This window comes from Terrapene carolina, unplaced genomic scaffold, assembly GCF_002925995.2.
Source record: "Terrapene carolina triunguis isolate 2854851 unplaced genomic scaffold, T_m_triunguis-2.0 Scaffold113, whole genome shotgun sequence".
Classification (NCBI taxonomy): domain Eukaryota; kingdom Metazoa; phylum Chordata; order Testudines; family Emydidae; genus Terrapene; species Terrapene triunguis.
Window position 1 is genome coordinate 16,283,548 of NW_020664464.1, and position 27,809 is coordinate 16,311,356.

Genomic DNA, 27,809 nt, shown 5'->3' on the forward strand with positions numbered 1-27,809 from the left:
AACCAGTGCCTAGAAATGGATTCTAAAAATTGGGAAAAGGATTGGAAGAAAAGAGTTTGTCTCTCTGCTAACATACTCTGTGCTGATTGCTTGGTTGAGATTTTCCACAAGGACCTCTAGAAATAGTGAGGTTTGTAAAGACTGTTGTGGAGGTAAAGAGCTCTGAAATCTGAAAGAACAAATCCTCTTCTTGTGGAGATGCTGGTAGAGCCCCTAGAAAAGGGGACTCTTTTGCAATAGATACTTTTTTCCTCCCCTGAATTTAAAGCCTTGCAGTGTTTTTGTGTTAAAGACGTGAATGCAAAACTGACTTTTCTTACCCTCAGCAAGAAAGCACGCTTTTAAAATACAAAACCATAGGCCTAGAGCCTAATCCTAATGAGATGTATGTCTCCTGCAAGCTGAACACCCTTAACTCATACTGACTTCAGTAGGAGTTGATGGCCTCACCTGGTTTTGACTATAAAAGTTAGATTAATCGAAGTTGACTGTTTTCAACCTAGTTGTGTGTGTATCTACACCTGAATTTGTCACCTCATGACTTAAGCGACGCAATTACGCCACCTCCCCGAACGATGCAAAGGCACAGTCAACCTCCTTGTGTCAATGCAGCCTGAGTGTAGACACTGCATTACTTCTATCAACCCTAACAATCCTCCAGTAGCTGTCCCATAATTCCCTTGGTCCCTGTGACAGTGGTCGCTCCTGTCACAATTCTGAAGTCCACTACCCAAGGGTCACAGCCACCAGAAGCACCCTCCACCCCCTTATAAATCTCCAGCATCTTTTTGAAATGTCTTTTCCTGATTGCCCACCTTGGCAAGCACACCTATTGATCCACCTTTGTTGTGATTATCCAACCATGCCCACCACATGCATGCAGAGAGCTACTTGACGTATTCCTACCTGCAGCAGGAAAGAAGTCATGTATCTCCTCATCCTGTGGGGAGAAGAGACTGGGCGAGCACAGTGGATGTTGAAACTGGGGCACAACATGGATGAGCAGCAGTGCTGTGTGAAAGTGAAGGAACTTTCAGTGGGCATATCAGAAGGCGAGGGAGAGCAACAACAAATCTGGGGCAACCCGGCAGACCTGCCACTTCTACAACGAATTGCAAGCCACACTTGGCATAGACCCAACTAGCACCCCGCATACAACTGTGGACACTTTGCGGAAGCTTCATGTAGACATTGCTGCAGTGTGAAGTGAGGAAGTGGGCAGGAGACAGTGACGAGGAGGGGAATGCAAACCATGCAATGACCTAGGTGCTGTTTGAAACTCCATTGGAGTCAAGCCAGTCCTGCCACTTGCGTGCAGATGAGCCTGTTGATGAAGGAAAACTGAGCTCATGTAAGCGTGTACACATATTATTCCTTGTAAGAAATGTTTATCTTTTTGTTACTGAAACTTCTTCTCCCTCCTGCCTTTCTTCCCCATTAAAATGGCACCCACCATATGTGTACATTTACAGAACAAAAGCATTGATGTCTGATTGCTCACTTTACTTGTAATATACTAGAAAATAAATTTTAAAAAATTAGTATGGCAGTCTGATTTACATAGTCCACCTCATATCAATGTCCTGTGCTCAGAGATTAAAAAAAGAGGCAAAGGCAGTGCCTGCTATTCCGTTCTTTGCCTAGTTGGGCCAGGCAGCAGGGAAAACAATACATCTGATGTGGAGTACTTGTATTTCTGAACAGGGATGATCTTTTTATCCTCTTGAACAATATCAATTAAACTTTCATGGAGATACTCTGCCATCCTCTCCCAAACATTTCTAGGGATGGCAGCCTTGTTTCTTCCCTTGTAATACAAGACTTTCCCACATTAGTCTGCAACCACTTCTGTTGGCATCATTTCAATAAATTGTCTAGCACCACATGGGCCTGGGCAGCTTTGAGATGCCATTAGCAGCACTGCCTTTATCACCCTTAGGAGTGAGATACCAGCCAAATTCACTACTGCCTGTTAAAATAGAGGCAATATTCAATGTACTTTCTCTATACTCATACCAAAGGGCACCCAATGTTTAAATCTTCCATTTAACCAACACAGACTCGCCCCACTGGGTAGTACTCACGATAGCTTGAGCTGCATAGTGGTGGTGTAATAAGGTGCTACAATAGGCATGTCTTATTAAAGGTATTTATGGAAATAATGTAAGGGAGTTTTGAGACTTAATCTTTGTTTCCTTTGTAACTGTAAATCTAATGGTGTATCTGTTTTAATCAGCAGCCTCTGGCATGGTACACTTGAAACGTTTCATTCTATGACTGCTGAATACCTGACTGATCCGGAAAGAAAGAAGTGATCCAGGGAGGATATGTTCTACGAGATTCTCCAATCCTCCACCAATGCTGACCATAAACACAAGACTTGGAAGGGCTACATGTCCAAGACCAGGAATAAAGACCAAGAATGGCAAAAGTGGTTGCTACAAGAGCGGCAAAGGGATTGAGAGGTGCAGTAGGGAGTGCAACAGGACATCACAGGTTTACTCGGGCAACAAACACAGATGTTGAAGAGCATTTTTGAGATGCATGACCAAAGATTCTGGACACAGCACAATTTCCAATCCATGAAAAACTCCATAGTCCCTGCTGCTTATCCCCCCGCACCAATGTAACAGGTGGCAGCACAATATGAACTCTTTTACTTCACACCAGGGGAAAATACGGAGAACCACAACTACACTGATACTGACCTGTGAAAACTACAGGACCAGCCACAATGCACTACACATTTTGTAACATGACTGACAGATTGTAATATTTGATTAATACATAAATATAAACATGGTTTTAAAGTACAGATCACCCTTTTACAGGGCTACTGCAATGTTTGAACCTTGTGTGCTTGCACTTTAATTTTTGCTTTGTTTCTTTGCACTCAAAGTTCTGTTTGTGGAAACATGTATATTTATTAGTTTCCCCAACCATAACTGCCATATTACAAAATTCATAAGGGGAGCCAATAGTAGTTCATAAAAACCTCACATAATACTACTGTGGGCTGACTGTTAAAATACTAAAGGCCTCCCACAACCAGGGCCAGCTCCAGGGTTTTTGCTGACCCAAGTGGTGCCAAAAAAACAAAAAAAAAAAGCCGTGATCACGATCTGCAGCGGCAATTCGGCGGGAGGTCCTTCGCTCCGAGAGGGAGTGAGGGACCGTCCGCCAAATAGCTGGACGTGCTGCCCCTCTCCGGAGTGGCCGCCCCAAGCACCTGCTTGGCAAGCTGGTACCTGGAGCCAGCCCTGCCCACAACTGTATAGCTCTGCGGTTGGCTCTCCTAATAGCCCTGGCGTCTGGCTGCCCAAATTCAGCAGACAGATGGTACCTTACCCCTCCACCCTGGCGGTAGCCTTTTCCCCTTCGTCTCACAGATATTATGCAGCTATAATGATGGGGATATTTGTCTTGCTGAGATCCAATCAGTAAACAGTGCCAGTGACCCTTTAAATTTACCAAAAGCACATTCAAAAATTATCCTGCACCTTCTGAACTAGCAGTTGAATCTCTCTTCAGTGCTGTGAAGGTGGCCAGTGTACAGCTTCATGATCTAGGTAAGCAAGGGGTAGGCTGGGTCCCCCAAAATCACTATTGGTATTTCAATATCACCAGTAGCAATGTGCCATTTGGGAAAGAGTATCCCTGCTTACAGCTTTTGAAAAAGGCCTGTATTCTTAAAGATGCAAGCGCCATATACCTTCCCTGACCAGCCCACATTGATATCAGTGAAGCGTCCCCAGTGATCTACCATCACTTGTGAAACCACGGTGAAGTATCCCTTTCTATTTATGTACTCGTAGGCAAGGTGGGGTGATGCCAGAATAAGGATATGAATGATGTCTATTGTCCCACTGCAGTTCAAGTACCCCACTGCTGCAAATCCATCCACTATTTCCTTCATGTTGCCAACAGTCACAGTCCTATGCAGCAAGATACTCTTAATGGCCTTGCATAGTTGGAAGACAGTGGTCCCCCACAGTGGATTTTCAATTCCAAACTGATTGGCCACTGACCAATAGCAAGCTTGAATGTAAAGATCAGCATTATACATGAACAGAGCATGGGCAAAGCATGCTATATAGGGATTGGTTCCTACAAAGTAACCAGCTTATTCTAAAACATGTGATGCAATGTAATGTGTAAATGTATACAAAGGAAGAGGTTTTCTGTGTAACTTTGGATATATGGTAGGCCCTATACCCATCCCCTGTACCTGACTCTGATCAAATCAGCGTAGTTTTTCTGTATGCCAAATAAAGATAACTAAGTGAAGAAATCTGGAGTTGAACTGAGTTTTTGAGAAGCCAAGTGGAAAGAGGTCTCAGAGGGAATCCCAACACTGTTTTCAGTTGCTTATAACGTTACCAAATGTAAACCATTTAGGCTGAAATTTTTCATGCCAAGTGTATGCCTCAGGCTGAAATTTTTGGAAAATTCCAGCTGAAATGGTTCCGCCATTCCCAAGAGTGGGGTTAAGGAAAAATATGGTCTTTGCCCACGATAAAAAACAAACAAAAAAACTTACAATTATTTTGAGAAGCTCTAAAACCTCCAAGCTTTGAAGCAGGGACTTGAAATTTGGCAGAAGGAGGTCCATCCTGGTGTCAGGGATGTGTCTTTTGCTAGCCCAATGAAAATCTGCCCAAATTTAGCCCAGTTATAAACCCTGAAAAATCTCAGCTTGCACATGCTCCGTAGAGACTTGTTAGACTGGCTAAAATCTCTGAAGATTGTCTGCAATGAATATGCACCATCCCCTCATAGCTTCTACAGACTGACCAGATGGCACACAGACCAAACCGATAGAACAAGTAAGCAGACTACAAGCCAGGGCTGAGCAAGACTTTCCCTACAATTGCTCCTCCTGGGGGCCACAGGGATGCTGAGCACAAGAACTGAGAGCTGGGAAACTGTCTCTCCTGTGCTCTCAGTGGTCCCTGCTAGTGTCCAGGCAGCAGAGGCAAAGAAGAAAGTGGCCTAATTTGAATACAGATAAATGAGTGAGAAAGGGGACAGGGTTATGAGCCAGTGAAGCTGGTGGGAGAGGAGCAGAAGAAGGGGGGAGGAGCAGGTGGAAGAGTGGCTTTTGCAGAGCATCAGGAGCCAGGGATGAAGGAGGATAGGAGTAGAGGGGGCGGGAGGGACACAGCAGACAGATAATGTACCCTGCTTAACTGAGCATACAAAGAGCAGTGGTAGACAGAGGAATAGTTCTTGCCTTTCTAAAAGATTCCCTTTTCCATGTTTTTGTTTTAAACTCATTGACCTGTATATTTCCTCACTATTCTGTGTAAATGCACTAACTTTACAGGAACAAAATAGGCACTTTGTGGATCTTATATGTATAAAACTCTTATGCAGAGAATATGACATACATGCAGAACTAAGATTATATTTAATTCTAGATGCTAATTCATACTATATGTTCAAACTGCACTCCACTCAAAATGAAGGATTTGGTACCATTGGATAAATTGCTGCTGATTTACTATTCTTATTGAAATGTAGTACCTTCTCGATACCTAATAAAATTTTAATAGGTGAAGAAATGCATTAATGTGTCCAACTGTGGCATTTATATTTGCAGTAAGTATTACATTTTCAAGATAAAGCTACAATTTTAATATTCAGAAATAAGTGTTTAGGTGGACACGAGGCAAAGTGCTGTGAAACACTGACCAAAGCTGGGGGGGGGGCAGGAATGGGGTGGTGTGAGGAGGTAATGGCTTTTTAAAAGATATATATATTTAGGCAGAACACAATTCAGCATAAATGTGCCTTGAGAAACTATATGTAAGTTGCTACTAAACAATCTTTTCTGCAAAATTAAAAAGGCAATTTAAAAGGTTTTTATCAATATGTATTGAATTATATAAAAAGACTTTGTATCTCTTTCACATGTTCCAATACAGTAGAACAGTCTCAAATAACATCAGTCTATAATGGATGACTGGCAAAGAAAGCTGACTGTTTGACACTGTAGTGAAATGGAAAATATGATTTTGACATTAGAACAGTGAAAGTCCCATTCTAAAAATATCAGCATGACAATCTATTTGTCAAAATAGCAGAATGAGACAATTTACCTCCACAAATGTGACTTTTATTTATCTAAATAAGCCTTTCACATGTCTTCTCTCTATTTGTGGATGATATATTAAAATAAAAAATATACCTTAATATAATATTACAGATAGGAATTTAAATGCTCAGAATTCAGAAAATGAAAAATATTAAGTTCTTATACTAACTCATTCTGTCACATTACACTTCCAGTGTAATTATGGTATACAATTAATATCAAGATTAAGGGCCTGAATCAGCACAGCCACACTCATATACAAAACTGGCCTTTAACACACTTACAACTAATTTATTTTTCCGATTATAAAAGGGCCTAATGTTAACTGGAGACTAGTCAATCTGAAAATTTCAAAATGTAAAGTTCAGTCTTTTCTGAGGTAGGGGAAATCATAAGAACATAAAAGTGGCCATACTGTGTCAGACCAATGGTCCATCTCCCAATATCTGTCTTCCGAAAGGGCCAGTGCCAGATGCAGAATGAACAGAACATGGCAATTTTGAGTGATCCATCCCTGTCGTCCAGTCGCAACTTCTGGCAGTTGGAGGTTTAGAGACATCTGGAGCTTGGGATTGCATCCCTGACCATCTTAGCTAATAGCCACTGATGGACCTATCCTCCATCAATTTATCTAATTCTTTTTTTAACCCAGTTATAGTTTTGGCCTTCACAATATCTGCTGACAACAAGTTCTACAGATTGATTGTACATTGTGTAAAGAAATACTTCGTTATGTTTGTTTTAAACCTGCTGCATATTCATTTCCTAATGGTTCCTAACATTCTGTTAGCTTTTTTGACTGTTGCTGCACATTGAGCAGATGTTTTCAAAGATCTCTTTCTTGAGTGGTAACAGCTAATTTAGATCCCATTATTGTGTATGTATAGTTGGGATGTTTTCCAGTGTGCATTACTTTGCACTTAACACTGAATTTCATGACATTTTGTTGCCCGTCATCCAGTTTAGTGGGACCCCTTTGAACTTAACTATCATGAGAAAACTAGCATATTAAAATTAAACTACTATTTAAAAAAAAAAAAAACACCTTTACATAGCTGAAAAGCTCCTGAAAGAATACTGCTCAAACTTTAAACAAAAAAAGTCACATCATGGCTGAAGTCAAACATGAAAACTTACAGCTGGAAAGAATTTATTTTAGCAAGTGAGAAGAATGTAATAATGGGGTTATATGAAAGTTCTAATGCCTATATCGTATATCACCAGACACTTACCATATTACATGCAGCATTAACAAGTTAATATTAATATGAAAACTTTAACTTTTGCATTCATAATCTCTGACTTTATGTTTAAGACCTGATCCTACAAACATTTAAGTATGTGCTTAACTTTAAGCAGGTAAGTTGTCCGGGGACTTGTGTCCTGGGACAATTCACTTAGATTAATTGTTTGCGGCAAGACAAATTAATTAGTTACTATTATTTAGCTGAAAACATTCTTCTGCAAGGTTGAGTAATAGGGTATTAACAATAAATGATGACAGCAAAAAATGATTGGGGGTGGGGGGGGCGGGGAAGACTAATCCTGCATATTTTACTCAAGCAAATAGTCTCATTGATGTGAAAGGGACTACAAACTTGAATAAGGATTACTTCTGTGAAGTTTTGCAGGAGTGGGCCTTTAGTTTTCATATTTTGGATAGATGTGCTGTATTTTTCAAGGATACATTTTGACAATCTCACTTCTGCGACCTGTCACAGCTGCAGCACCCCGGCCTGTTACACCAGAAATGGAAGTTTTGCACTGTGATGTCACAGAGAGGGGAGGCTTTGTTAGGCTCCGCTAAAACCTTAGCAGATCTCACTTCAGCATATTATTGGTGATTTCTCAATCATTTATAAATTTTTAAAAACTTTCCTAGTCCCTCAACCCTGGAAAAAAGCACAATTCTCAGTAAGGATGATTTAAATGCAATGTTTGCAGTGGTTTTCCCCAAGCCATCTTTAGTTACTGGTGAAAAAAAGTAGGTCTTAAAATGCTGAATAAAGGTATGCCTACACCGCAAGTTCTATGGCAGCACAGCTTTGTAGTAGACACTACAGCGACAGAAGGGGTTGTGCCATCACTGTAGCAAATCCACCTCGAGAGGCAGTAATTAGATTGATTAATTCTTTCATTGACCTAGCAGTGTCTACACTGCAGCTTAGGTTAGCTTAACTATGACTCTCAAAGGTGTAAATTTTTCACATTCCTGAGCAACATAGTTAGAGCAACCTAAGATTTAGGTGTAGACAAGGCCTAAGGCTATCTCTACATTCAGGACTTACAGTGGCACAGCTGTAATGAGGTAGCTGCACTGCTGTAAGGTCTCCCGTGTAGCCGCACTATGCCGAGAGGACAGGGCTCTCCCGTCGGCATAATTAAACCGTTCCCAACGAGCAGCGGTAGCTATGTCAGCAGGAGAGCGTCTCCAGCCGACATAGCGGTGTCCACACCAGCGCTTCTGTCGGTGTAATTTTTGTCGGCCAGGGGTGTGTTTTTTCACACCCTTGACCGACAAAAATTTTACCGGCAAAAGTGCTACTGTAGACATACTCTTAGTGTCTCTTTTCTCCATCTTCCACTAATTTAAAACTGGTGGAGGAAATTTTTCCTCAAATATTTAAACAAAATAAACAACCAATCATTTGGCGGCTGAGACAAAGCAGGAAAGGTTCCTCCCTCAAAAGAAAGCTGAGGAGCAGCAAAGGAAGGGAAAAGTGACTGCATGGCTGCCTGCAACAAGATGTCACTGCAGAGCCTGGAGTCTGGCAAAAGTAGTTGCAGGCTATCCTGGCAGCCAAGCTGGATGTGTGTCAGAACTGCCAGATGTGTGACGTTTAGAAGCCCTGCCACATCCGATCTTCTCAGGTAAACTGAAATATTAAAAACACATGGAATTCAGGCAGCAGAGAAATACGTATGAATGGGGAAGAGGTGGTAAAAATAAATGAGACAAAGTAGGCCCCAAAATAGAGGCCGACAAGAATCAGGTTCCAGCAAACATCAGAAATAGAACAATAATAACAAAAAGTATACGAAAATATATTGCTGCCATTGGCGATAACATAGTTGGAAACCAGAGCAAGACTAAAATATAAACTGGGTAAGTACAGAAGATCTTAAACCTTTTTTATTTTAACAACAGATGTTCAATTTTAATCCTTGTTTAGTAACAATTAAAATAAAATTAGTAATTACATATTTAAAACCACATTCCATTATATTTTTCCTTTTTATAGCCTGCAAAATTAGTAATCTGGTATCTGGTTACTTTGGTAAAAGCATCTTGAAAGAGTTACCATATGCTCATTTAAAGTCTTGAAGGCATCAATACTTTCTCCTTTCAGCTGACTTCCAAATCTCCTTTAAAAAATTTAGCACTTCCTCTTCCATTTCATGGATTAGAAGCCACACAAGTTCAAAAGTATAATAATTCTAAAAGTAAATAATCATGTCCCGTGTAAGGAACTATTTTACAATTATCTCAAAATGAAATCAATTAATATCATTTCTAGTTGAAAAACTGTTTTAATTCAAATGGAAAAGCACTAATAAAACAGAGAAAATTAGAACCACTGAAGTATTAAGATTGATAACACTGGACGAGGAACTTCTTAGCAAAGGTGCAAGAGATAACTAACATTTCATCATGCCATTGTTTATCGTACTGCCTTTTTTAATATTCAAGTTAAGGCCAAATCCAATGGGAATAGTTATCAAGAAAAATTTATCCATAGGGGATTTATCTGGTTAAGAACAAGTGACAAAAGCATACTCTCATAGGAAAATTATTACAAATGTCATTTCATATTCACTAACACAACCTAGACTACCAGAACATCAAGATACCTTTGAGCTTCCAATCTTTTATATTTTTTTAAAGAAATGATTGCTTCAATTAATTAAGCTTCTTTTTAGACACATTTGTGCTCATAATACTCTTATTCCCAGTTAGGTTGAACAAAACAAAAATCAACACTGGTCTCTCAGCATTTTCTAAAATAATTTAAATTAAAAATGTACAGAAAACCATTATACATAGAAAGAAACATAACTTTAGTCACATCTTGACTGTATCACCCTACTCAAAAAAACCACTACCCCCACTTTAAGATAAATACTAAACATAATAGTGCGTAACTGCCTACATTGCTTTTAGTTGCTATGCAGTGAAGTATACTCAGTTCATAGAGGATGCATTCTCCTGGTTGACTTTTTTCACTTAACTGTGCTGCAACACCTTAAAAGATACTGGCCTGGGCAAGCCTCAGCTTGTAGTGCTTGTGCAGATGCCAATATTGTGTTTTTGTTCCACAAGTGTGACCTACAGGAACAAAAGTTTCCATTTGTATTTCTTAATGACATACGATTTATAAAGTCTTCTATGCTATTAAATCTTCCGTATCTAACCACAACCTTCCCCAGAAAAGGAGAACATAGAGAGGCCTGTGGATTCTTTTCACTCACCTTACTGACTATGACATACATCAGCTCCACTAAGAATATGAAAATATAAAATCAAGAAAAAAAATGTGCAACTTCTATTACTGAAACACCAGAATATGCATTCTATTTAGACAGCACACACCATAGTTTGCATAAAATAGGTTAGCCCACTTAATCCTGGAGATCCTCTGCTATGATTTTTATACTCATGTAATATCACAAAGGTGATTCAGATCAAACAAACACAAATAAAGTAATGAATACACAATAAGACACCATGATGTAAACTTAAAGGGCACCATGGATGGAACTTGCATTGTCTTAAAATAGAAGAGCCACATAAAAATTAACAGAATTTGCAGGATTCAGCTAAAACTGAATGAGACACAAATTTATGTTATACATGATTCTATTTTTATGGTAGTGGTACTGGGTATTAATTACGACACAGATTGAATGTCAAGAAATGTATCAATTATGTCACAGATATGATTTTGTATCTTTTAATCTGTTAAAAAGTGGCATGTGGAAGGTATGTAAGCCTATTAATATAAACTAATGTGGAACATTTTTAACTGAATTTTTCACATAATCTGACAAAAGTTCTTGAACTTACTGTTAAATGGACACTGCCAGGTAATTTAGACAATTTTTTTAAATGAGGGCTTAACAAAACATAATATTAACTCAAGTCTTCTCATTTAGTGAAAATTGTATTTGAAATTCCCCTACGTCTTCAACTTGTAATTGTAAAAGAACCAGAAAACTGAATGTAAACTGACCAGTCTAATTATATTCTCCATTAAGACATATAAAGATTAAACCATCGAAAAGGTAAACTAGATTTTTAAAACTGGAAACTAATAAAATAAGATATTTCATATTTAAACGATCTAAGAAGTTTTTAGTAACAAAAGGTAACTTTTTAAAATAGGCTTTTAAAATGCTACTCATTTGTAAGCAGGTCACCTCATTCAAATACCTGTTCTACTTTAAAATTGATGTTATTACACAGCCCATGATTTTTTTAACCTGACAGTATCGCACTAAATTACAGTAAATATACAACTACCTTAAATATTATGAATACTGCTATATACTTTCACACAGTGATATTTTATTTGTCTTTCAGTTATTTTGTTCAAACATCTTGTCTGGTTCAATAAGCTTTATGACACTCCAATTCTGACATACATTTTAATCTGTTTCTAACTTGTATAAACCCTAATATGCATGAAAAAAATCAGATATACAGCATCACTGGGGTAAGATGTTCCTAAAGCGAGAAACAGAGAATAATGGGACTTTGAGAAAAGAGCCAGTCATGTTGTTACAGTACTAGATCATTTCGGAAAAGTTTTACTGGGTATTTTGTTGTTCAGTCTGACTGGTAACACTATATAAAAGGCATTACTGCAAAGCATCTTAGTAAGTCACATGTGCCTTTCTACTGAACTACCACGATTTGATGGAGGCAAGTTGAAGTCAGTTTTGAATGTAACTAAAATGTAGGTTCTGTATAATGTATTTACTTGTTCATGCCTTGATCATTTAATTAGATTCAAGCAACAAAGAAACATCTGCCTTTGAATACAAGAGATTAGCTCCTAATATAGTCTTGATTTTTAAAACACTATTTATCACAATTGGTGATATGTACAACATGAGTCTGTGCATCCCTCGAGCAGTTCTGATCATGAGTAAAAGAGCAACATTAATTTTGCTGAGGACTTCAGGCTTCTGAGAATAGGCTTCCCCTACATTGATTTGACCCAGCCAAAGGAATAGGCCATGGAAATGTCCTCAATCCCTGGAAGCAATTAATCACATATGAAGCTGGTCTCAGCAATGATGTAGTCACCACCACAAACACTTCCTCACAGGCAATTTTTTCCCTTGATAAAATCCCCCATCATTCCCCCTTTGCCTTGTATTTGCAACTGTATAAAGTGCAATACAATGCACAACCCTACAGCCTATAGCCCACACAGTTTTTCTAAAGTTAGGGTGACCATATTTCCCTATGCTGAATACGGGACACCTGGTAAAATTACTCATATTCAAGCGAGTTCAATGGCAATCAATCAGAACTATGCAGTATAAACGTTCACAACCTTACAGCCTATAGCCCACACAGTTTTTCTAAAGTTGGAAACTCCACTTTAAAGCAGCTATTTGCATGTCCTCAAGAAATATGTCATCTATACCGGGGTAGGCAACCTATGGCACACGTGCCAAAGGCAGCATGGGAGCTGATTTTCAGTGGCACTCACACTGCCCGGATCCTGGCCACTGGTCCGGGGGGCTCTGCATTTTAATTTAATTTTAAATGAAGCTTCTTAAACATTTTAAACACCTTATTTACTTTACATACAACAATAGTTTAGTTATATATTATAGACTTAGAGAAAGAGACCTTCTAAAAACGTTAAAATGTATTATTGGCACGCGAAACCTTAAATTAGAGTGAATAAATGAAGACTCAGCACACCGCTTCTGAAAGGTTGCCGACCCCTGATCTATATCATTCTCCCTTTTACGATACAATCCAACTCTTAGTGAAGTTAATGAAAGTGTAACCAACAAGGAAAAATATTTTCAGAATTATCCCCATGACAGAAAAGACACAAATCTTCAAGCTCTCAGTTAGGCACCTTTTCCACTTGTTAAGGTTTTATTTACAAGTCATGTGGCAACTAGCTAAATATGGAATTTTGCTCAGCTTCAGTCAACCTCTCCCAAACAAGATTCTACATACAAGGGGACCTCTATCCCTGTGACATTATTTTTAAATGCTGAGCTGAAAAAGGTGAAACTTGTGCTTGCTGTGTTTTTTGTTAAAAGGACACTATCTAGCTAAAGATTGTATTGTAAAAACTAAAATTTCTTTATCTGTTACTTGGAAAGCCTTTGGTTTAGAATTTTCAAACCAGCTTCTAAGTGACTTAGGAGCACACATTCCATTGGAAATCAATGGGATTTATGCTGCTAAATCACTTTTGAAAATCCAACCCACGATCATTAAAGTTGAAGAAGTTATAAAAACACAAAAAAGTACTTTGCATTTAGTGCTTTTCATCCTAAAACTCTTTGTTACAAAAGCAAGTATTACTCTCTCCATTTTGCAAATGGGGAAAATTGAGGCACAATGAAGTACTGGCAGTCAAAGTTACTTAACTTTCATACCCTAATCACTAAGCCAACACTACTGGTCAGTTTCACTTTGGTTTATAGTAAGCTTGTAATCAATTTCACATTCAGTTTCTGGGTTGCTGTTTCTTTTAGTATTTTTAAAAGTTTCATGGAAAATCTTATGCTGGCCTTAGGTTTGTCTTAGCGGTGTCCCTTCAAACACTGCAGTGAAAATGTAGAACTCTGAATTACGGATCTGGAAAGCAAGAATACCTAGAATACTACATCACTGGGAAGCTAAGTTTTTCTTTCCCGTGATATTCAGACCATGCATTTTTTTCCTCCTACTTATACCCCCCCTTGAAAAGCCCTTAAGAATCCTCTCTCGCCCTAATGTATGTTTTTCTGTATTGCTGCTATTTTTGTCATCTCAGGAGTCCACTGAAAATAAAATCCCATATCTCACGGGGTCTCCTAGTAAAATATTTTACAAATAAACATACATACAGTTGCCAATTTGTGGTCAGTCAAAGGATTACAAAGTTCAAAGTATAAAATGTCTGAATAAAAATAACTAGTAATACACTGCATGGAGGAAGAACATTTAAACAGTATTTTTCTATTGCACAGCCATCCTGCTTCTTTGTAACACAAAACACCTGTTTTGTGTGGCAAACTCCAGCTGCTGTCCCCTCTCTTATTCACTTACACTGATAGGTCAAGTTTCAAATGTAGTAATAAGGAATTAAAACAGAAGCCTTGACCAGCAACAGGAAAAAACTTGCTGTAAAACAGAGCACTGGTGGTCGACAGATTATTAGCTGAGGGTCCATGGAGACCTGGTTAGTCACATGACACTACTACTACTTGTTTCTAGCTGTTACATTTCATTAAAACAAGTTAAAAACACAGTAAATCTGTTTCTAATGAAAAAGCCCTATTGTACAAACTAATTAGGAATTGAGAGGTTTGTAAAATTCAACACCTCAAAATTACAGTAGGTACAGTGTGTAAATCGTAGTACGATGCACTGCATCCCTTCCTTCTTGTTCCTCAAACCACTACAGCGATTTCTAATGCACTGAAGGCATGCGAATGTGAAGGGACATTTACTTGTTGTTCATCAACATAATTTTCGTTACATGGGTTTTTCCCCTCACGTTAAGAAAAATGGTTCATATAACTAGTTGTTTATAAGACGGGTGTTCATAAAATTGAGGTTCTATTGTAATTAGTTTTCCACATACACAATTGCACTATGTGCCACAGTGATGGTATATGATCATAAATGGGAGGGAAGGTGTTCTGTACACTTGTTAATAGGAGGCGAGGCAGTCCACAACATAACCTTTGTATTAAACTGTGTTTGCAATATGAAAGCTTGAGAAACCCTGCGGAATCCACCTGATTTAGAAATTGACAGTCAATTACATGGAAGCAACTAATACAATATTTTTATTATTTAAGAATAAAGTGCTATTTGTACCCTGATAGATGGTTGTTAGTCCAATGGAAATATTTGTTATATGTTTCTTCTATTCTTCAGGAACTTTATGCACCTTGGTGATTTTTATAACTCGATACACAGTTCTGTGTACTCTCAAATTGAACAGTTACTTTGGGTTTGTTGCAGGTCTATTGCTTACTATTCTATCAGGTTAAATCTTACAAATGCAGTACAGTAGGAGAATGCAGACAGCTTTTGTATCAGTGCATAAGAAATATACGATACAATGACTAATCCATGTAGAGCAAATATACTTTACAAATAAAAATGAAAATATTTGTTTATGAAGAGTGGGAAGCTGGGAAGTGGAAATTAAGGTTATACATAAAGTTAAGTCACATCTGGTCCAGATGGTCCACTCTATAGTGTTGACACAGCTGATTAAACTGAAGGTTTTATATATAATCAACTAGCCCCTCAACCTTTTCCATTCTTCCTACAATTGTCTAATGTGCCTTCAAGCCTACATTAAAAGAATTCTGTTCCAGGTGCTAATGTCCTTGACCAGCTTGTGTAACCTGCTGGCCTCCTTACTGATGTACAAGTTACTATGTCATGCACATAGAGACACTGCAAATCCTGCAGCTCCTCAGATGACAATTGGCTTTTGGGTATCCTTCACTCTATGACAGACAACCACAAAACAGCTGCCTAGCTCTCAAAACCCTCTTGTGCTTATTCCCCTCCCTGTGACAATATTATAAAAGATGAACCAGATTTTTAAAATCATAATATGGACACCATAAAACAAACTAATATTATGTGTGACTTGATCTAGCTAGACTAAACTAACTCTTTGCATCCAAGTGATGATACAATGTTACATTCTTCCCAGAAGACATGAAGTTTACACTCTTCCAGAAACTAAAAAGGTTCTAATTAGCTACACCATTTTTATGAGAAGTAACAAATATGTGGGGTAGGGAGAGTAGGGGAGGAGGGGGAAGCGGATTGAGGTTGCAGTCCTAAAACCTGTGGTTTGCCCTATACTAACTATGCTGAGGCCTAATGCCTCCCAGCTCTTATCTCCATGTTAACATGGCTCTAACACAGCAAAGCTACCATGAGTTTGCCAGGTGGTTGTTGCTCCTAGAACCTTCCTGTTGGAGAAAGAGGGTTCAGAGCACTTAGAGAGAAACAATAGCATACGTTATTCTGATATAGTCTGCATTCACTCCAGCAGGGAATGACCAAGAGGTTGAGAGGAGACAATCTCCATGGCATTGTCTGCCTCAATCCTTTCACACCTGACTGATCCTGAAACCACAAAGCATGCACAGCAGGGTTTCTACAGAATCAGGAATTGACATTGTGAAGGAGACATTCCTCAATTGCATGCCCCCTTCGCTATTTTTAATCCAACAAGATTTTAACCCCTCCATCCAAAAAGCGGATGTTTTGGCCCACATAATAAGATCCATTCCGTTGACTCAAAGAACATATAAACATAGAAAGTTATTAAAGAATCATCCTTGAGCAGAAGGAAAAGTTACCATACTATTAATTTTACTTATAAACCAAGTCTAAAATTTAACTGTCAGATGATTTTGCATTTTCTTCATATAACTGAACTTAGTATATTGCAATAAAGTGAATCTATAAAATTATTTAACCAGTTAGCACACAACTTGTAGCTCAACTGAAATGGTTTGATGTAATGTGAACCAGTTCAGGTTGGCCTGAAACAAGTTACTAAATAAAAAGCAAAAGCATTCCCTTCCAGTAATGGTTGGATTGGTAGTGTGACCTTAAAGTGCCTAGTGCCTGGTTAGCTAATATATGCCAGCTTGATCTTCTATGTAACAGTTAATACGGTAAAACAGCTATTACATAGGTGGTCAAATTGACCCTCATTAACCATCACTAAAACAAACCTGAATACAGATTACTCCTGTCAGAGGTCATGATTGAACACATGAAACTGTTCATTTAATTTTGTAAACAGATGTAATATGCTTTCTGGGGCTATGGAGATTTCATTGAAGGATGACACAAACTTTTCCCTTTTGATCTAAATGTCACCAATGTGCATGGCGCATATTACAAGAGATGCATAACAGAATTCTTGCAATTTTAGACCACAACTCTTTTTCTGAATAAAATCCTCCTGTTCAATCCACAAGGTAAGTTTGAGTCTTATGGCAGAAATGGTGATTCAAACACACAAAGTTTCTGAAAATGGATGTGTGTATTTTTATCCAACCTAGCAGTCTGTCTGAATATACCTCTATTCCACATCCTCCCATGCCAAACCTAGCAAGTGCCCATGCAAATGACATTTCACTCCAAGAACGAGCAGCTGGTGTATAACTGTCACCGAAGAGGTGGACTGTATTTGCGTGTATAGACACGTAAGAGCCATAGTGTGAACCATAGCAATCCAGAATGTTAAGTGGACACTCTCTGGATGAGTATGTCTTCTTACATCTAACAAATCTAGGTTCCAAACTTGGAGGTGTAGTCCAGATCCCACAGGTGAAATCCTGGCTCCAGTGAAGTCAATAGCAAATCTCCCATTGACTTCAGTGGGTGCAGAATTTCACTACTTAAGTTTCATCCAAAACAAAAGGAAATGTACCTTCTGTGTTCTCTTTGCTTCATTTTACCAATATATCCATCAATTCCTCCGGTGACAGGAAGACACTCAACAAAACACAAAACAAATGTAAATGGTCTTAACCCTGGAAACTGCACACCTTGTTTATGAGCCAGGAGAAGAAAGTGGTCTGTTAACCATTATCTAACACCATATGTGAGGTATTAGCTAACCCCAGATGACACTCCTCCAACCTGAGTTTCCCCCCTCCCCCCACACCTTGCTTCCACTGTTATTGTTGGACGCTTTCAAGTGTTTTTAACTGGGCCCTGACAGTCACTGGTCAAATGTATGAATTGACCCAATTTCTGTGACCTTACATGATGGTTCGATGAATTTCATATGACATTATATTCTGCCTAAGAGGGCTTGAAATATACACTTGCCAGCGGGGAGTGGGAAACTCACTTATGAGCATGGCGGTGGTGGTTGGAATGGGGGGAGGAGGGGCAGGGAGGCATTAAATCATCAATTTATGCAGAATTTAAGCTTTCATGAAGTTTCTGGCCCTTGTAAATGTGAACCTAGTGTAAATCAATTATCTGCTGTCTTTCTACAGTACCTCTGCTTCTGCCCCTGCCACAGGTTTGATAAGCAGCAAAAGAGTGAAATTAACAAGACTGGTCAGATTTACATCTGTCATTCAGAATTTTGCAGAGACCCTACTATGGCACATCAGCCAGGAGGCTCAAGAAGAGGGAGAAAACACAAAAAGCTCCTTTCTCATTCCAGCTATTAAAGGGGAGGTGGAGCTTTAAGTTTATATGACACCTCCTTGCCAGAGGCTGATATGAAAGCACACCCATGTAGAAATCCCAGCATCTACCCCCTTCCCAGCAGATTAATTTCTTGCTAGGGTATTGCCCAGGGATCTTGCTAATGTTGTCCCACCTTCATTTACCTCTAGCTAATAGATTTAGTCCTTCGGTTAGAAGGTGACTGATAAAATTTTCAAGACCTGTTCATCTAAGACTTGCACTTTCATCTTGTATTATTTTGGTCTTCAACTCTTAGTGATGCAGAACATGAACCGAGCAGGAAGCAACCCAGATAATATTGTAAATTATGATAAATAAAATTAAACCCAGCATTTCTAACTGTGCTCATGTGGCCATCCTCCATTTTACCTATGGTGTTTGCTAACGATATGTCACTGACCATGCTGAAGGCCAGTAGATCAAATTTTCAATGCTGGTTACCAACCCACTTGTAAGTAAAATATCTTTAACTGGCCACTGAGCATTCAACACAGTCACAACAAAGAAAAATAAAATCTCAGGTAAATATTCTTTAAAAATCAGTACTGACCTAACTGAAGGAACATTCCAGAACATCAGCTGAATCTTCAGTTCATGAAGTGAATTAACTTGTTCAAGCTAAAAACATATTTTAAAAAAATTATCTCCACTGAAATTCCTACATATTACTTTTAAATTCTGAAAGTTAAAAAAGCCAATACTCCATTATTATTGCATTATTTCACTATTTATAAAAAATACAACTCAGAAATCAGATAAACTAAAAGTAGGGCTTTAGCTGATGTACAGTGAATTGGGCAAATGGCACCTTTTACAGAATTGCTCATTTGTACCCTATATTTTGCACTTCTACATCGTTGCCTTGAGTAGTGTGTGTTTCATTGTTTAGAAATTGCCTTTGTCATGATAAATAAGGAGAAATGCAGCTAACTGTTACACGGAGGTAACAAAACAGAAGAGGGAAGCCACTTGCTTGGGGGGTACATAGCAAGACCCACTGTTATTTATTTGTATGGTGGTAGTGCCCAAAAGCCCAATCAGGCACTATAAACACAGGAAGACATGGCCTACCCTGAAGAGCTTACAATCTAATTTGAGACAAGGCACAAGTGACAATAACAATAAGAGGGAGGAGGGTGGAAGAGAATGGTAGTAGATTACAAAGTTACACAGGGTAGCATTGTTTACAATGTGATGGTTGCATTACATGTACACTCAAAGAGAGGGGAACTAAGGAATCACCCTCCAATGTATTGGGTTCATTAATAATAGGAAGCAAACTTTAAAAATACTGCTACACAAGTTTTTCCCAATTATTAACAAGTGAGGAAGAAGTTACCAAAATATAAAGTGAACATAGTGGGTCAAATTCAGAGATTAGTGTATAATGTTCACCCCTAGCTTAGGGTACTGATGGATACCATATGAGAATCTAGATAAAGATTATATGTAAGCTACTATAAGTTTAAGAATGTCTAAACTGGTATAAACGTACACCTTTCTGGCTCCCTCACATTCATGTTGCACCAGTTTAGACCCCTTCACCAACATGCAACTTACAAATACACCTAATACTTCATTTCTAAATTTGGCCCACAGATTCTGAGCATGGTGTAATTCACACAGAGTGGCCAGAAAACTGGAGAGTAGCAAAAAAAGCAACTAACAGAAAGGAGTAAGAACATGTGAGTTAAAGCAGAATACATCTTTTTGTGGCTTCTCAGCATGGCAATTCCACTGAATCAGACACCCTTACTTACACCCATCTACTGGTGTGTATGAGTGTAAGTACAGCAGAGTTAAAATTTCACCACTTTACACATCTCCTCAAGAAGGCTCAATATGTACTGCAAACACTACATTATTAGATCCTATATACAAAAAAAATTCAGACTTTATTAAGCTACAGAAGTGGTAAGAAACTGCATCCCACAATTTTGCTATACATGTGAAAAGCAAAGATATTATAGAATTTTTTTAAAAGGTATTTTGCCATTTTTACCATAACTATATATTTAATTTTAGTCATGCAAAAACTCTGTGTTTTGGTATGAAACAGGTAAAAAAAAAAAATTCTAATTTGTCAGTCATACATACCCACAATAGAGTATTTATAATAGAACCTGGCTGTTATCTTAAATATGAAGAGGCTACTGCCTCTCTATTACCCCATCAGTCCCAATAATTAGGGGAATAAAATACATACAAGTCTTCCAGGCCACTAGATTCTTGTACTCTCTTTGCTACTTATGAGAGAATAATTAGCTTTATCTGCTTTGACCCCAGTTTCTTCCAGCAAGACTTGCAGCAAGGAATAAAACAACTAACCAACAAAAATGCAAGGTAATATATGTTCCAAAACAAAACTCAGCTGTAAAATAATTAACAAACCAAACAAAATATGAGTAATAGTTAAAACTGAAATGGCAGTACATTAAACCAAACTAAAAATGGGAGGATTTCTTAAACCAAATCATTAATTCAGCAATGATATACTTAAATAAGAGTAAATAATGTAAAGATATAAAGCAAATATATAAAAGTGGAAACTACATCTGCTATACAAGCACAGCTAATAAATAAATACTTATGTTTTAAATTTTAAGTAAACTGTGACTGTATACTGCGTAAATACATATTTGCTATGGAACAGTCTATTATTCTAAAATCTTTACTATAAGCATTTAGAGGGAAAACATCTTGCTATATGGAGATGCATAGAATAAAGAGAGAAAAATGTTGATTTACAATAAGAATCGAAAAATATAAATATATATATGAATAAATCCGTGCTTTTTAGTTTTTTTTCTTATTGTGTTTGAAATAGCATAGCACCCTCTGGTGCATCTGCTAGAGGAAATGTAAGAGATTAAGAATGGGCACCAGTCATTGTTCTCAACACTGGTGCAGAAAGTAAAAAACTAGAAAGCTCTAGTTCTCATACCCCAATTCTTTCTTTTTCCAAATGTTTTAAGTTAAAAATATTTTAACTTGTAACAGTTAATATTCAATGAAATGAAAATAATAAAGATGTCCCACAGATCAACAGACACTATAAATAAAAGATGGAAGCTTAAAATGTATTTAATGTTCCTACTTATAGTTCACTGGTATAAAAATTAAGTCATAACAAGTCAGATTTTAAAAATCCACAAGTCAGTTGTCTAGCAAAACAAGTTTTTACATCAAGCTGCAATTTGCTACTTGTCTTGCAAGCCAGCTATTAGAATTATTCCACCTACTTGTATTCAAAAGCTGCTAACTTATATTGCTCCATAATGCTTTCCTTTCCCCCCTTTAAAAGTTTGGTAAGCGGATTATCCAAAAATGTAATATATGAATGTGTTATGAGGAGCCATTTAAGACTCTGATAAAACTATACCACATATTATAATGTACCCAGTCACGGGGAAAATAATTACCTATAAAAGAGTAGATTTTGCTAATGACAAAAGCAGAAGATGCCACCTGCTTTAGACAGGACTTTGTGAGCCACTGGAAGTCCCAGCACAATGCACTAGAAATGAAAGTGACACCTGTTTAAAGCAGCCATCTGTCCCTAACAAGCTAAATTTAGTCAAATCAGTCTATCCACTTAATCTTACATTTCCAAAATGTTTGTGTACATTCAACTTGCAAGCAAAGAAAAACTACAACCACTGTTAACACCACCTTTATTAAAGACATATAAATAATGCCAAACTTACAATTGGTGGGGAAAATATGCAATTTTAAACATGCAGATTTTTAAAAGTTTATTTACTAAGAAGAGTCTGAAAAATTAATAGTTTAATTCATTATTGAAAAACACACTTCTTGGTATTCTAATTAGAGTCTATATTAATCTAACATGGAACTTGATTTAAAACTAGCTCTCTTGCTCTACAATAACTTTGAAAGTTTGCTTTTATTCTCTGTATATTTGTGTTGCATTCACAACCTGTAATCTCAATTCAAAACAAACTTTAAAAAAAAATCAGAATACATTATATATGTTGAAAAAGCCTGTTCCCTTGTTAATATTACACATGTCATCGTCTGCTGTTGGTAGGCCTCCTTTGTGGTTTGCATGAAAAAGCATCCCTCAATTTTGAATATGAAAAGGAAATAATTTAATGACAGAAGAGGTGGGAAAAAACCTGAAAATCAGTAACACTCACTAGACCACAAAGCAACCACTATGATAAAAATGTGCAACATTTTAGATTCCTTAACCATATTAAGCACACCTGGTTCTGTTCCAGGTAAGGACAAAGAAAAATATGTCATCCTTCCCTTTCAGTGTGAAGTTTATTAAGTTAAAAGAAATAGTAACATTTTTATTTCTGAGAACTGTATTGTTATAACTAACAGATTGCTATATTTAGGAAGAGAAGAAAATATACAGTAGTAACAAAACAAAGCCCAGTTACCCGCGTAGATGAAGAAAACAAGGATTTTAAACTACATAAAAATGGTAGGTCATGGACTCTTATTTTATTTCTTTTGAATACATTGCCAAAAAAATATCTGTCTACTCCAGCACAATGCAAGTTAGCTAACACACCAGGGCACAGAATTCACAAAGACTCAATGAAGCTATGTGCAAGTGCATTAAAATGCATTTTTAATCACACTTGTTCAGCTATGTACTCTAAACCACAAACACGTGAATAAAAATCACAAACCATTTTATTATCAAAAGGCTGTCTGACATCGCAAACATCTGGTATTCTGATAGCTGAAGGCACTGGGGAATCAAAATGCATAATGAAGATCCCATCTATGAAACATTAAAACGTTAAGGTGGGAACAAATTGTTAATGCTGCTTTTCTTTGTAAAAGTCTAAGATGCTAGCTGATGTGACATGGCACTATTTTCAATTACCTCATGCAACAGCTCCTTTAAAGTAAATGTAGTGAGTAATACTAAAAACTTTTTGTGATACAACACACCTTTTTTTAATATAGTCTTTAAAAAAATACAGATTTCTGCTTCCTCAGCCAACTCACTTTTCTTTGCTAATTTAGGCTTTGATCCTGAAAGCTGCTCTACCCAGGGAGATTTCTAGCCCCATCCAGAACTCCATCATCAATGGGGCTCTTTGCTGGTGTTGGGAGTCCAACCCACACAGTGCAGCTTGCAGAATTGGGACATTACCTTGCAGGCAACGTTAGACGTGTGGAATGAATTAACAAATAATGAATCACAAAGTAAACTCAGTGACAAAAACTAATAATTGTTATATTCTAGAAATTAATTCACTAAGATTTATATGTAACAACTCTACTATATAACATACTGAACACAGTGACAAACTGACTTCTTTGATGTCAGTAATTTTTAACGTATTTGGAACTCATCTGATCACAGTACCTATGCTAGGAGAAAGGAAAATAAGTCATTCCTCCTTTTCAATATAAAGTATATTAAGTTAAATGAAAGTAACATTTTTATTACTGATGATTGTTTTATTGCTCAGGATGAAAACTTTGACAAGACCACAAATGAGAATTTTGAGACCTTTGGTGGTTCATTGAAATGTATCATTTCAGTTACACGGACTGCATATGAAAACATACTTAGAAAGTAAAACTGCAAGAGACATAATAAGCCTTAGTTCAAAAAATAATACAAGTATCACTAATGCATTAATTATCTACCCTCCTCTGCACTTGACAATCCCCAGAATAATTGACACTGTCACATTCTTCAGAGGTTGCTCTGTCAAATAAATCAATATCTTTCTGTTGGCGTTGTTACGAGGAACAAGATTGTAGTCAATGCAGGGCTTAAGTGTAAAGGTGGAAAAAAGTATCTTCAAAATTAAAATCAACAAAAATATCTTGTAAAACACTACCATTTTCCTATGAATTACATTAAATACAGGAATGAGGAAATAACACTTTTTAAATCATCTGTATTTAAAAAAATTGTAAATCCTAGAGACCGTTTTATTAACTGAGAGTTGATTTGACATCACGGGGGGGAGGGGAAAGAGAGAGAATTGGATATAAAAATGTTAAAGAAATTCCCCACGATACCTCACGAAGGTATCAAAATATACACCTTATGTCCAGAAAAACAAGTGAATAAATTGATGGTATATGCTGAGAAGTCAAATCCCTAAATCTTAACAAACAATCAAAAAGAAGATGAAATATACATGGATTTCAAGTTCAGAAGATTCATACATTCTTTATGAACTTGACTTCAATTTCAGCTCTCTGCAGAAAAAGAAGACCCACCAAGAAAAATCCTTTAAAAGTTCAGTAGCTTTGACAAATAAAATTGCAAAGCAAGTTTTCTTAATGTTTTCTTCTCTCTTTCATTTATCTGATGTACACAAAGTCTCTCATTCGTAATGAAAAATAACTAAAATTCCCTTCACTGTGGGAAACTTAAGGAAACTGAAATGGATCTTCTACCCCAAACATCTCTACATAGAAGATAACACACTAGATAAACTACAAACCCAACTAACACACTTGCACTGTATCCAGATTAAATCACAAGTACAAAAACAGCATTAAAAAAAATCTTTCCCAGCAGCTGGACAGCAAAGCAAAACTGCTACTGTCTGTGGTGGTGGTTTGGGGGGGGGGGGGGAAGGGAGACTACTGGGTGAATAGAAAAACAATGTACAGTACAAAGAAAATACAGTTTTCCCAAAAATAAACAATTAAACTAATGATGATTAAAGAAGGAAATAATCTGGCCACAGAATTAGGGCTTCACAGAAGAGAGCTAGGGAATGTGTGAGTATCACCAGAAGAGATAAAAAGTTCACAAACATCTAAATCTGAACAGTCTCACAACCCCAGAACAAGGCCCCTAGGAGTGAAGAGGAGAAACATTCCCTGGTTGTTGGTGTGTTGCAGAATCCATGCCTGGGTGTTCGCTAAAGCAGGTACCATCAGACAGGGCTCGTCAACACCTCATCTCCTCTCTTCTAACAATTCCCCTCTATTGTACACGGAGACCAAGGAGATACCTGCCCACCCTCTCCACAACCGTCCCGCAGACCAGAAGCGTGACTCTCCCCCCTCCCCTTCCCAGCCCTCAGCCAACACCACATTCCCCATCCACCATCAAAGTACAACCAAGGGGGGTGGGACAACCAGCCAGCAGCGAGACACGCGTTACAGCCTCACCCTCCGGCTACATCTCAATCAATGGGGCAGCGCAGCCCGGGGACCGGGGGGCCGGAGTGCACGGAACAATCATAGTCACCTGGGCTGTGCAGGGCTGTGGTGTTGCTGTTGTTGTTGCTCTTGCTGGTGGATGTTGTTGTTGTGGGTGATGGTGAGGAAGGGGGTGAGGATGGGGGTGGTGAGGAGCAGCAGCAGGAGGAGGAGGAGGAGGAGGAGAGGAGCGGTTGTTGTTGATGGGTAACAGTCGCCAGGACTACGGTGACTATGGCGCTTGATTCACAAGGCAACGGTTGCTATAACTCACAAAAGGGAGAGAGCGAGCGAGAGAGGAGGAGGCGGCGGCCCAGCCTGAGAGGCCCGGAAGAGGCGGGGCCACCGCATGACTGACACCTCTCGTCCCGGCGCCGGTGGGAGGGGATTCGGCTCCCTCACAGGGAGGAGGGGAGCGCACCTGTCTCTCACTGAACGCGGGGTGGGCTCAGGCTGAGCGCTCCTCCCCTTGGGGCGCGCGCACAGGCGGGTGTTGGTGAGCACAATGCGGTGTCTGCGAGACGGCGGTTAGCGGGGACAGTTACTCCGCTCAACAGGCGCAACTACCGAGCGCCGCTTCCCGCTGTGCGTGACTGGGGGCGTGGTTACACCTGGCTCCCGCGTGCACGAGCAACGCGGCGGACCGGCTGTGCCGTCATTTCCGGCTGTGGGAGAGAGGAGGAGGAGGAGGAAAGTCCCGGATGTGGGCCGGCGAGAGACTCGCTCAGAGCCCCCTAACCATCCGTGTCCCGAGGAAGCACTTGTAGAGCGGGGGAAGGAGGAAGTCCCGCCTCGTGCCCGATTCCCCTAGCGCCATGAAAACGGCGGCCTGGAGGCGCCATCTTAGAGGGAGGACAGGGGACGGCAGTTTCTCCGCACTCAGCGTCTTGTAACCGCCGCCGCGCGCACAGCCTGTGACTAGCCAATCCCTGGGTGCACGGCCCTCCACTCGCCTTACCCCCGCACACACCGACCCTGCTACCTGCCGGCACCCCCGACCACACACAGCCCTTGTATCCACTGTGCAGCCCGCCTACACGCGCCTCTCACCCCCACGCGGACTCTGGAATCCACCCGTAGCCATCCCACAGCCTTCACCGCGCCCTGCAACTTGCCAGCACCCTTGTCACCCTACACTGACTCTTCAGCTCACCAACTGTGGTACCCATCCCAACTCTCTCCACGCCTATCTCTAGCAACCCACATACACCAACCTACAATCCACATATACGTTGCCAGCCCTGCCCTACAACTCACCTGCACACCCACATCCCCCACCTCTGCACCTGTCCTGCAATCAACATACACATCCCTTACCCCACTCCCACCTGCATTCCCAATGTACACATCCCTGACCCTACACCATCCTGCAACCCTGCTACTGCCCCCCCCCATGCACCTCACCCCTATACCAGCACTTTACTTTACCTACACCCCAGGCCTGCCCATCCTGCAACCCACATACCCCACCCTATCCTTGTCCTGCACTCCACCTACCCCAACACGCACATTCTGTGGCCCATCTACATCTATGCAGCCCCTATCTATACCATACCCTATAGCTATCTGTTCAACACCTATATCCTCTACCTCCCACACTCCTTGCAACTCACCTACAGCCCCTCTATACACACCCCTTGTAACTCACTGACAGCCCAAATGCATCCTGTTCACACACATACACATCCTATAACCCACCTACATCCCTTATTCTTCCTGTAATCTACCTACAACCCTATACACACAACCTCTATGTGCCCTGTAACCCAGGTACTCTCTACACACATTCCCAACCATGCACCCTGTAAGCCACCTACTGAGAACCCATGTACACTGTACCTTACCTACTGGTCCCTCTAATATTTCTGCTACATACAATCTGTAAACCAGGTACAACCTAGAAACTTCCACTAACCCCCCCCCCACACACACACACACATCCTGAATCCTTATGCATAGCCTGTAACCAGCCTATATCCTCACAAGCATTTTGTACCAATAGGCACAGTCTGTAATCCATCTACTCCCTCCCCACACACAGCCTCTATCCTTACAACATATTACACCCCTGCAGAAGACTTTTACCATCTTGCATCTCCACAAACC

General features: G+C 39.2%; 1 protein-coding gene across 1 annotated transcript in view; it reads right to left on the reverse strand.

Moving 5' to 3' along the window:
- RFX3 (regulatory factor X3) overlaps nucleotides 1-25,800 on the reverse strand; it is a 221,409-nt gene extending 195,609 nt beyond the window's left edge. Inside the window, exon 1 of the mRNA XM_026652401.1 lies at nucleotides 25,753-25,800. The gene's annotated coding sequence lies outside the window, so the exon portion shown is untranslated. The remainder of the gene's footprint in view (nucleotides 1-25,752) is intronic.
- Between the last annotated feature and the right edge of the window lie 2,009 nt (nucleotides 25,801-27,809).